Source organism: Drosophila eugracilis, unplaced genomic scaffold, assembly GCF_018153835.1.
Source record: "Drosophila eugracilis isolate 14026-0451.02 unplaced genomic scaffold, ASM1815383v1 contig_1213, whole genome shotgun sequence".
Taxonomy (NCBI): Eukaryota; Metazoa; Arthropoda; class Insecta; order Diptera; family Drosophilidae; genus Drosophila; species Drosophila eugracilis.
Window position 1 is genome coordinate 49,126 of NW_024572000.1, and position 12,007 is coordinate 61,132.

Consider the following 12,007-nt stretch of genomic DNA (forward strand, 5'->3'; position numbering starts at 1 on the left):
GGACAATGGAGGTGGTGCCCTGCGGTGGTCAGGTCTAATGAAAGGGGGTGGACCCAGTGACCAGTAACCAGTGACTAGTGACCAGGGGTCAGGAGTTAGGAGTTAGGGGTTAGGGATCAGGCAGTTTAAATTGTGTCATGTTCGCATTTTGGGAACTCCCTCTTCCCTGTCCTTTTGTGGCTAAAACTCAAAATTGAAATATTACACTTTTCATTCGAAAGCCGCGCAGTGTCAGCAGCAATAACTGTGAAATCAATATCGAGACCTTTGGCGACCTTTTGCCAATCTGACAGATGACCTTCTGTCCTTTGCCAGGACATTAACTCAAAGCAATTTCCATGGAAAATTAATGTGCCATATATGACGCTGCAATGAGTGGGTTCTGTCACTTCCGATCCCCATAAATGTGATCCTAATGATGCCACTTTTCAGCTTGGAAATGAATCAAGTTTCGCAGTTGAAGTATGTATGTTAGATAAGTCCTTCGGAGTTTCGTATTAGAGTGAAATTTTGAAAAGGATTAGAAGAATACTATTCATAGAACCTTTTAATGAGGGGTTTCCTTAATTTTAGTTTATTATTTAAGACTTTAGTAAAGTTTGTAAATAGTTTTAGTTAAGAGACGAGAGAACTTGAGTTATAAGTTTAGTATCAGAAAAATGTCAATAATTTGGCTAGAATCCTGTTGGCAATTAGTCTCTTCCTTTCTCCCCCTGAACCACTAACCATTAACCATCTAGTACCTATCCTGCTGCCCACTTCCCCTCATCCGCTCCACCAACACATAGCCAACTGTCAACGCATTGTCAATTCTATTTTTATGCTTTATGTTTTTGTCGTTTTGTTTTCGTTTTCATTTATGTTCTCTGTTTTCTGTTCCCTGATGTTCCTCTTCGCGTTTTGCGTGGCTTCCGCTGCGCTTCATTTGCTCTCCTCAAGCGGTTGTCTTTTTTTTTTTGGATGTGCCCTCCTTTTCCTCCACCACCCCCGTCTCCTGACCTTTTTTTTTTAATATTCGAGTGTAATATTTCAGTTTTTTTGTGTGTTTGTGCTCCCTTTAGGTTGTTTTTGAGAATGCGACTGTGTGTGTGTGTTGACAATTTGTTGGTTGTTTTGGAGAACCGCTAAATAGCTACAAATTTATGAGCGTAAATAGCGGGCGTAAATCAATTTTTAATGCATTTCCATTTCCATTTGCTGGTCGGCCGAATGTCAACACCAAATTGATGAGGCGACCGTTATGTTTGTGGGGAAATGTTTATCGAGAGGAACTTGAATTTCCTTTGTTTTTGGTTTTAAAAAAACATTAAGGATGTCAAGGGAAAGGCAATCAGGATGTGTTTGACTAATTAGTTGATGTTTTTTTTAAAGGGAAGTTTCAAATTATCATTTGTAAACTCAAACTTAGTTTATATTTATAAAGAATTTTAGGTGCTCTTCTTTTTTAAGTATTAATTTAGCTTGTTTTAGTATAAAAATATAAATCTAAATAACTTAAGTTTCATTATTTAACTAAAATTTGCTGGAAATTTCTGTATTTTATTATTTTTCTGTTCATTTAATAGCAGAAGTATTGGTTATTCACTTTTGGAACATCTTTTTCTTTTGTCCTATCCTAATGAATCTACACAAATTAACTTAATTTTTAGGTTTACAACTTCTAATTTGTGATCTTGTCTTACCTTAATTTTGTCCCTTTAATTTATTCCTCAAAATTTCTAGAATAACAGATAAATTACCTTAAACTTAGCCATCACTTAATGCATATATACAAATGCAAATTTGCACCTCCACCCACACATTCACATATGTTATATACATATTACTTATCCTTTGTGCTTGAATGTATGTATGTGTGTGTGTGTGGAATTTGTCGCATGTTTGGTTGCAGCTTTTCCATCAAATCCAATTTAATACGCTTAAGTTCTTACTTTTTGTTTTTCCTCTTTGCTTTTATATGAGAAAATAAAGAAAGCAAATGGCACCCACCACCTACCTCCCACCTCCCTCCCCTAGCGAAACAAACGGTGTCGGCTCAATTTAATGTTATCGATTTTTAATTTTCCTATTCGAACATTTTGCTTATTTGCAGACTTGGAGCACAGTTTTTCGATGTTCGATGGTTTTAATGTGAATTACAGGGTGACCAATGCAGCACCCATTCCTCCCTATCTCCCCCACGCTTTTCCAGCACGTAAATAGTTAAGGCCTGTAATTTAATCGCATTTGTATCGATGCTTTTTGTTTTCCCTTTGCCATTGTCTATCTGCAATTTAGCGACTATTTTCCTGCCGTTTCGTTTTCAATTCGAACCAAATTCAAGGCGTGGAAAAATAGTCGTGGAAATCCACAGGCGGCACAAAATGATATACATAAGCAAGCATTTATATGGGGCCTCTGTGTTGAATCGCCGGGAAGTCCTACAAATGATCCAAGTTAGCATTTTCATTCGTTATCCATATTGTTTGCCTTTGGGTTTCCCCGTAACTAAGGCTTTGGGTTTTAAAAATCGAATAAAAGATGTTTTCCAGAGGCCTAATTGGATTTGCGGTTGATAAGAAGCTCTAGATCTCAAGGGAAAGCTAAGGGAAAACTCATTTATAGCTAAGATAGGTCAAGATTACAACATTTTCAGCATTTTATACTCAATGTGTCAACGGAAAACTCTGTTTTAAGAGACTTTCTCTCTTACACAGCTTATAATGACAGTAATTTGCGGATGAGCCCGCCCGCCTGCCTCCCATTGGAATTAATTCTGGACTCGCGTAATGCTCATTGAACGTATGGCGGACTCCGCCGCCGTGGGATAAATGACGTCCAAAAATATTTCACGCTTTAATTAAAAATCGAAATTGAACTGCCAATAAAATGTTTGTTAACCAACATAACCGCATCTGTTAATGTCCGCGGAAAGGGAGCGCCGCCGCTGCGTAGGCCGTGCTCAATGGAGGGCATCCGGACGGCGAAGTAACCGAGCTCCGTGACGCCATTTCATTCCCTCTCTTTATCAAATTTTGATAAAAGGCCGCGCCAATAAATTAAATGTATAAATTCATTAAATGAATTTCGATTTTATTGTTTCAAAATGAGACAAAAGAGCAGCCGAACTACCGAGTACCGAGCCCATAACCAGATGACGTAGCCCGTGCATATTAAAAAACCATCAGCGTGTCAATATGTAATTTGTGTCGTCAGTGCAGCCACTGCCACTGCTCTCAAATAGAACATAAATTAAATATCAATAAGAGAACACCCCCTCTTCCAGCTCACACAGCTGGCTGTATGGTTTTCCCGGCAAAGATCTGAGGGTAAATCCAAAATTGATTTGCTCCTTAGCCGAGAGCAACTTCTCAGCTTCAAGCGATCTTTAGGATCGGTGTTGACAAATTTTCCCCCTAATACAAAGAGAAGAATCCCCGATACAGTAGCCTAAGGGGCAGAAACAATTACCCAGGCACTCGTGGAAAGTTAGTTAAAAGTGCCCCTGAAGGTTACCGAAACTCAGATCTCAGATCTTGTGCAATCAACCGCAGTTTCCCGAACAAAAGCCAAAGACGACGACACATGACGGATGAGTTGTTTGGGCCCAGCCTAATGAAACCCGCTTTGTTTGCAGGAGGATCAGGGACAAGGAGTCCCTTTTCCTTGTCTTTTGGTTAAGAAATTTGTCAACCGAGTTCATTAAGCCGGTCCTTGGGATCTCAGACCTGGCATCCTTCGTCCCCGGACCACTAAATTCCAATCTGTCGCCGCTGCTCTTTGATGGCCTGGAAATTATTAGGGATTTAATATGATTATTATATTAAGAGCACAGCAGGCAGTCTCGCAGGACAATGCCTGAATGGGAAATCCTACCTGTATCTGGGTATCGCTGTTAGAGATTTAGTTTTGTCAGCCAGCCAAATATTATTTTACATATCAATTATTTCATTGTTCTCGTTTCCCGATTGTTGTTTGGCAATGACAATCTGGAAAATTGCATGCCGAAAACGAAGATTTTCTTATAATTTTGGGGAGCCTAGATGTGAGTCACTGGGAAATGTGATATTTTTTTTGGTATTTAATTTATGGTTCGAATACGGGAAATTTGTTTTCCACATTTGTCGCAGATGGGGATTGAGATCGTTCCATATCGATTTCGGTTTCCAAATAATTGGTTTACAATAGATAATATGTCATTATAGGAAGGTTGGAGATTTATTTCTCTGCTAAAGAAACTACTCTGCATCTGTAGAAATAGTCTTCTTTCTATAACCTCAAACAGTTTAACCTTCTTCTGTAATTTACCTCCTCCATTTTCCCTTTCCCATCAAATACAAAAAGAGACAATTTGTTTTCTATAAAAAGCCAATACGGAATGCAGGTGACGTCTTTGCCTCGTTTAATGAGAACATTAAAAAGATATCAGAAATGCGTCAAAACTCGTCTGTCTTTAACCTCCTCCCACAGCGAAGAAGACACCCACGACTTCAAAGACCGAACGCCCCATGGGAATGGAATGGAAATCCATCGGAGACAAGATTCATGAGCTTTTCTTTTATCATTCATTAGCCATGCAAAGCGTGTGTCCGAATTTAATTTCAATCAAAATCCAAATTATATGAAAATCAAATAAAAATCTGGAAAAATGGAGGCACTTGCTCTCGCATTCTAATCAGGTTAGCTTTAGGGGCGTATTTTCTTCAGGTGCGAGGGCGGAGGTAACTTCAGGTTTTCCTTTGTGTGAAGCGGGACATAAACTATTTCACATCTCTTTGTCGGGCGACGGCTCTCTTTCATGCTTCGCTTGGAAATATGGCGGGAAATCATTTTAAAGGCACATTGTTACTCTGTTGGGCATAATTGGCTTAGGAAAACGTTATTTAAATGGTTTTCCTATGGATAATCTATGTAGAAGGAGAACTTCTTCTAGCTTATAAATTTGTCAAAACAAGTCCGACAGGCAAAATAAAAACTGGTTTGTGCAGCAAACGACCGAAATTTACTATTTCTATAATTTTTGTGCTGATTTTGACAAAATAAATTTTTGTCAAATTTTCGTATTTTCGGAAAGTGGTACCATCATCTAATTTTGCAAAAAATTAACAAAATTTGACATTTCAAACTGTGAATGCAGTTTTCTGAGGAATCAAAATACAAGCTCATCGAGGTATTACATTCTATTTTCCGACTATTTTTGGCTTTTCTATGGGAAAAATACTGGTTTTTAGGGGGGAAACTACGATGGATTTCGCATTTTCGTAAAAGGGGAAGCATCGTCAATTTTTGCGGAAAATTGCCAAAAATTGGCATTTTTAGGTGTGAATTCAGTTATATTGGAAATTGAAATAGCAACTGAACGAGATATGACTTTCTGTATTCCGATCATTTTTGGCATTTGTATGGGCAAAATACTACAGTTTTTAACATAAATCGGAATAACTATTGTTTAGTAAAATTTTCACCATTTTTCAAGGTTTTTAAGCATTTTGGGAGACAAAACCAGACATACAGCTGAAGGGGTGATTGTTGTGTACTGCTAACTACCTAAACTTACTATTTTTATTAACTTTTTGGTAATTAAAAAAAAAAAATTTTTTTTAATTTTTCCATTTTTGGTAAGGGGTACCATCATAATTTTTTGTACAAAATGGCCAAAAATGTTTTTCTTCAGGTTTGAATAGAGTTTTGCTGGGAATCGAATTCCGAGCTCAACGAGCTATAAAACTTCATATTCCGATCATTTTTGGCTTTACAATGGCATACATACTGACTTTTAGAGCGAGAAATCAAGGTGGACAGAATTTTGCATTTTTGGAAGTGGCTAACATTTTCAATTTTTGCTAAAAATGGTAAAAATTATACGTTTCCAAGTGCGAATGCAGTTTTATTGCAAATTCAATTACAAGCACAACGAGATATAAGATTTCCCTTTTTGATAACTTTTGGAGTTACAGTAGATACATTTCTTCAGACAGGGACTAAGATATTTTCCTAATTTCAATATAAGCCATAGGTAATATCGCCCTTGCATATGGAAATGAGACAATAAAAGTTATCCCAAATCCGCGCATAAGGATTCATATGAGCGAATGAATATCCTTCCACCATCCACTCACATTTCTCTAAGTCCTTGCATTAGGCAATTGAATTGCGCGCTTTTAAGTACACTGGAGAAAAATATGGATTAATAATATATAAATAAACTGTCTTTTAAAATAAAATATATATTTTTGAACCCTCTAGGCAATATTACTAACTTTTGTTTCAAATTTTCCATTAATTTGATTCTTAGCTTTAAAATTCATAAAAAAGTAATCTTTTCTGTGCAGTTAAGTGTTATATTTCCGAGTTTCCCCCCAACTGCTTATGAATTAGCTCGCGAGGCACGCTCCTTGGAATAGGCTTAAGACTCTGCCGCACTGCCACCCGCTTTATGAGACCCCAACCACCCGCTTTCCAGCCATTTTCACAAGGCCCATGAAAAGTTTATTGTCGCTGGTAATTCAATGGGTTTCTTCCAAGGGGAGTTCCGGTAGAGGGTGGGTGGCTTTTTTAAGGTGGAGGGTGCAGGTTGCAGGGCGTCATGCGTGTCGGCAAAACATATGCATAATTATTTAATTGAATTAAACAATTTCGTAAATGGTAAATGATGCGACAATATGGCGGCGTCACTTCTTCCTCTCCCTCCCCCTCCCCCGGAAATTTGCATAAATACATAATTATGGACTTCCCTTTCACACACACACACATATCCAGCCAGTACGAGTGTGTGCGTAATAAAATTTGCATGCCTGGCAGAAAAAAGCTTTTACGCTTCGGAAAAATGAAACTGGTTGGGGGACAAGAATGGAAGACACTCGTACTTGTCAGTTTCTGATGCTCTGGGGATGAAAAGTTTTGGCTCGGATTCCGCCATTGAATGGCTCATTAAATCAGTTAGTTGCTCATGAAAATCTTCGCGAATTTCCATAAATTACATTATGTCTGGGCTTATGAAGGTAGTAAAAGGAGCTTAATTTACATTTTAGTAAACTAGATAAGAGAAGTAACTGCCATTCGATTAGGAATGTATTTAAAGTTTGAAATTGATATCATAGATCGGCAGATGTAATTCCTTCGATAAGGTAAAGATCCCTTAAGACTCCACACCATTCCTTACTGGCAACCCACAATAGTTCCCTCTTCATCCAACATCGAATTATGCCAGGAATTATTTCCTTTGCGGAAACATTCATAATCTCCTTATAATCCGGAATGAAAAACCAACTATAGCGTGGAATTTATTTGGCAATTGTCACAGCAGCAGGACTACGATCAGAAAGGGAACCTCCCTGCTGGCTGGATATGAAATGGAATCATAACAGGATCACCGACAACAATGGAACTACAGAGGGATGTCCTTCGTATCTTTGTATGTTTGTGTTTGTTCATCCTGCCTAAACAAATAGCTCGGCTGAGAGCACAACAAAATGTCGATGACGAGATCGGTGCTGTAGGGAAGGAGTTATGTAAGTTCCCTCCCCTTAACCCTTCTTCTTTTTAATTTGTCACAGTTAAGCGTAAAAAGAGGAAAACTACTTTTTGGAGAAGCAACAAATGCTAAACAAAAGCTAAACAATTTGTTAGAGACCCCCTTTGACATGGCCAGCCATAGCTTGTTGTTGTTGTTGTTGTTTTTTTTTGTGGCATGGAGAACGCTACTAGTGGCCCAGTTTTGGTTGTGGGAGGGAAATGGAGACTCCAATGTGCCATTGACCTGATTAACATAAAAATGCCCGCAGTTTTCCTCCTTTTTTTCGGTGGGTTTTTCAATTTGCTGCTCTCGGTTTCAGTTTGTCTGGCCCTCTCTTTCGCTCTTAGGCAAGTATTTATACTGGGATATATATATATAGCCCGATATATACGTTACTATATAAGACATTTACACCCATACGCAATGGAAATTTGAACGGGCGTTGGGGAAGTAGCAGCTGACAAAAAGTGAAACTGCGAGACGATGGCGACAAAAAAGCCAGACACAGACAGAGTTAAGGGGGCCTGCCCGGGGTTAAGGCGAGGGAGATCTGTTAAGGGGCAAAGGACAGACATGGGGGCGTGGACGGCCAAAGTTTTTTTTTCGGCGGGAGTTGCCACTGAGGACACAGCAATTGGCAAGGACTCTCGCTTAGAAGCCGCCGGAAATAGTCCCAGACAGACAGAGATGGCTGCAGAGAGAGAGATAGAGAGCGACAGAGAGGGGGGCAGATACCCACACATGTGCAGGGCCTAGATGAGTGGCAAATACACAGAGAAAAAGAAGGGGTGTCTTGGGAGGAAATCTTAAATATTAGTTAAATGATATTTTTTAACTAGAAAACTAACAAGCTAGTTAAGTTAATGTTCTAAATAAGATCTATCTAAGATCTGTAGTACGCTCATTTTCTCTCAGTGCATCACACAGCATTTGCGAGGGCAAGGACATCCCTGTGCAAAAAGGGGTGTTGGGGCTGAGAGTGGGGAGAGCCCAGCCACTTTCGTCACTCTTCGACGCATCCTGAAATGAACGGGGAATCCCCTCCCCCTACCCCATAATGAAACCAGCTAATATATCTTGTTGACGTCGCCAGCAATGGCAATCCCAAAAAAAAAAGAAGGAAACGACATCAGAGAGCCAGAAGCCAGGAGCAGGACCCAAAAACCGAGGCAGAAGCTGAACAGACATGTCTATTTTGGACCTTATCGATTTTGTCGGGGCTCTGAATCGGTGGGCGGAGGCGGGGGCGTGGCCAAAGGGTAAGGGCGGCGCTGAGGGTCTGAAGGAGCCCGGCTAAATGGGCCAACATTTAAATGCAACAATTGTCATTAAATTTTCATTGGATTTTCCTCGCTTTCTGCTGGAAAATTATAAGCTTTAAGCGACGGGGAAATGTTAGTTAAAGATGCGTATTCGTAGGTCAAGTTTTGGTTGGGTTTAAGTGGTTAATTTAGGGGGAAAATTGTATATATAGATTGATAATAAAGACCTTTTGGGAAAGCTGATCTTAAAGCTTAAAGAGTTAGTAAAAAGCAAAGGTATATCTCTGTTTCTTGATCTCCTTTTCCCCATTTTTATAGTAATAACTTACTTAATACGAGGTGTGTTCAAAAAGTAAGGTGACTCTTCAAATTTCGCGAATTTCAAATTTTTCGATTATCGAAACCTTTTAGAAGTTATACGAGGTGTGTTCAAAAAGTAAGGTGACTTTTCAAATTTCAAATTTTTCAAATTTTTCGATTATCTTCAGTTTTGGGAACAAGAAAAAGTCACATGGGGCCAAATCCGGTGAATATGGTGGCTGAGGCATTATTGTGGTGTTGTTTTTGGCCAAAAAATCCAAATCCTTTGATCCATATTTTTCGATAGCAAAAAATCGCCGAGCTCGCAAAATAACTTGTAACTTTACGCCTCTCACAACCAAACAAAAGAGGATGTTCCATTGAAACTTGGTACAGATGTTAGGGAAGAGTGTACCAATATAACAAAACAAAAAAATCGATAATCGAAAAATTTGAAATTCGCGAAATTTGAAGAGTCACCTTACTTTTTGAACACACCTCGTAAGATTTGTATTTACAAATTTTGTTATTTTTATACATATATATCAAGTGGTAGTTAGAAAAAGTGAATGAATGAATACATTTCCCTACATCAACAGCAGTTAAGGCATATCGCAAGATGAGTTATTAGATTCTTTAGTTTTACCACAACAACTTGGCCTGGAATCTGATGAGACCCTTAATCATCTCCGCATATTTCCTCAATGGATTTTAAAATATGATTCATATAATTTATGTTAGCTGTTAGCTGGAGATTCCTCAACCAATTGAAGAATTTCCCCAACATCTGCTGGGCACTTGGCTGTATGCTCCCCCCTTCTGGGCGGAACTTTAGCGATTCGAACATGTGGCAGCCACGAGCCACGAGTTCCCAAATGCGTTCCGTTGTTTTATTTTATGAATTCCATTTTCATTAGGAGGGAATGCAGCGCCACATAAATTTGCCATTAACGATCAGAGGAGTGGAGAGGGAGGGGGCGTGTTAATTGCCAATGGCAGCCGCAAAAGTTGAGTTATGAGTCAAAGTTTTCCTCTGTTGGGGAAAAAATCGATGGAGGCCACTTTAAAATGGGCGCAAAACAAGGACACTCGATATGTATCCAACAGATACGTTTTGTATCTCACCGCTCTCTCTCTCCCTTGCACATAGTATTTACCTAAGCGAAAAGTCGCCCCAGGATGGGGAGGAACAGGATGTCCTGTTCTGGCACTTTTCCTCCTCGCCAACTCTTTGCCTTGGAATTTCTTAGTTTTCCTTGGGAAATCTATAGATTTTATGCCGCCCCAACTAGGAATTCTTTTGCTTCGTTTAAGTGTGTAAATGTTTTCCCGCTCGAAAGGAGGAAAATTCGTCGTCGGCTCCTTTTTCGCCAGCCGGGGAATTTGTTTATCTGTGTGTGTGTGTGTGTCTATCGGTGAGCGAGGCTGTTGACATTGGTTTCCAGTTTACAAAGAAATCGATTAAACGCAATCGGGTAAATGGCCCAAAGTGCCAAGGAGCCAAAAACTGCCCCCTCCCCCGCCCACAATCAGACCGCCCGAGACAAGGTCAACTCTTAAATGCCTCGCCAGTTTTCCGGGCGTGTGTGTGTGTGTGTGAGCTTTTCGGCAGGAATTTAATTTCCTTCAATTGGGAAAACTAAGAAAATAAGGCTGCTGGAAGAGGTTATGTGTTTTCTATGAAAAACAAACAAAAATACAGAAAGGTAAGGAAAATGGGAATATATTTTACTCTTTACTCTTTATATTTTCCACAAAAATAGAGATAAGGAAACTGCAATAAATACAACAGTAAAGGCCAATTGACCAGAAACCAGCATTCAAATTTAAAGCAAACCCGGAAAATGTATTTTCAATAAACTTAAATAAACTTTTGAGGAAGAAAATATACAAAAAAGTATAGAAAAAGGAAAAGGAAATTCTTTGCCATTTCCATACTTGAAATAATAAGCCTAAAATAACTTGGAAAATCAAGAAAAATATAACAAACTAATGGAAAATTTGAAAATACAACACAAAACCAAACTTTAAACTTAAATAAAACTTAAATATATCTAATACAGAGTTACCTTACCATTACTCATACTGAAAACTAAAGCCAAAGAATGGAAATTCAAATTAGAAACTAGCCCTTTTGGGAAATCCAAACCCTAAGTGTCATCGTTAACATAAATCAGCGGGAAAACATATCAAAAACCCATCGAGTTCCCAGGCAGACAAAAAGAACCTTCGGTACTTGGTTTCGGTAAGTACTTAATTTTACGGCAAATGAGGGAAGAATAAAATAAGAATAAACAACATTTCCAGCTTTAATTTCAATTTCAATTTATTTTATTACATTTCCAGCCGCCGCCACACGTGAGATATAATATATCGAAGAGGCCCCGGCCAACGATCTTGATTAAACGAGCGACGTGCATTTCACATTTTATTGATGGTCGATGGCTGAGTCGCTTGAGAGTTTTCAAATTAGATCTAAGGGTTAGGAGGGGCGGCTAATGAGTCAGGCAATTAGACGTGACCAAAAAAGCAGACTTATTTTTATATATTTAACCCTGAATTGGTAATAAAACTTACATTTTCCATAACTTTGATCATAAATATTATTTCCCAAAAAAACCAAAAAAATGTAAAAACGAAACCAGCTTTCCCTTCAGATCCCACCGACCTGGCATCTCCCATAACCTTTCCTAACCTTCTCACGTTTTCTTATCACAAATGCCAGGGAAAAATGAGGGAAGCCAAGAATGATCTTTCTTGAGGTTTTTCTTCTGCATGAGGCTGAGGGTCAAGCCAAGATTTGTCGCATCGGCTGCTCAAAATGTTTAGTAATAATTTATTCGAAAATTTAATTATGTTTTCTGGTCGGTTAAGTTCTTTGATTTCCCGCCCCGCTCCCCCTCTCTTAGAGAGTTTTCCTATGATTTTTCTTCTTAAACTTTTCTCTGTT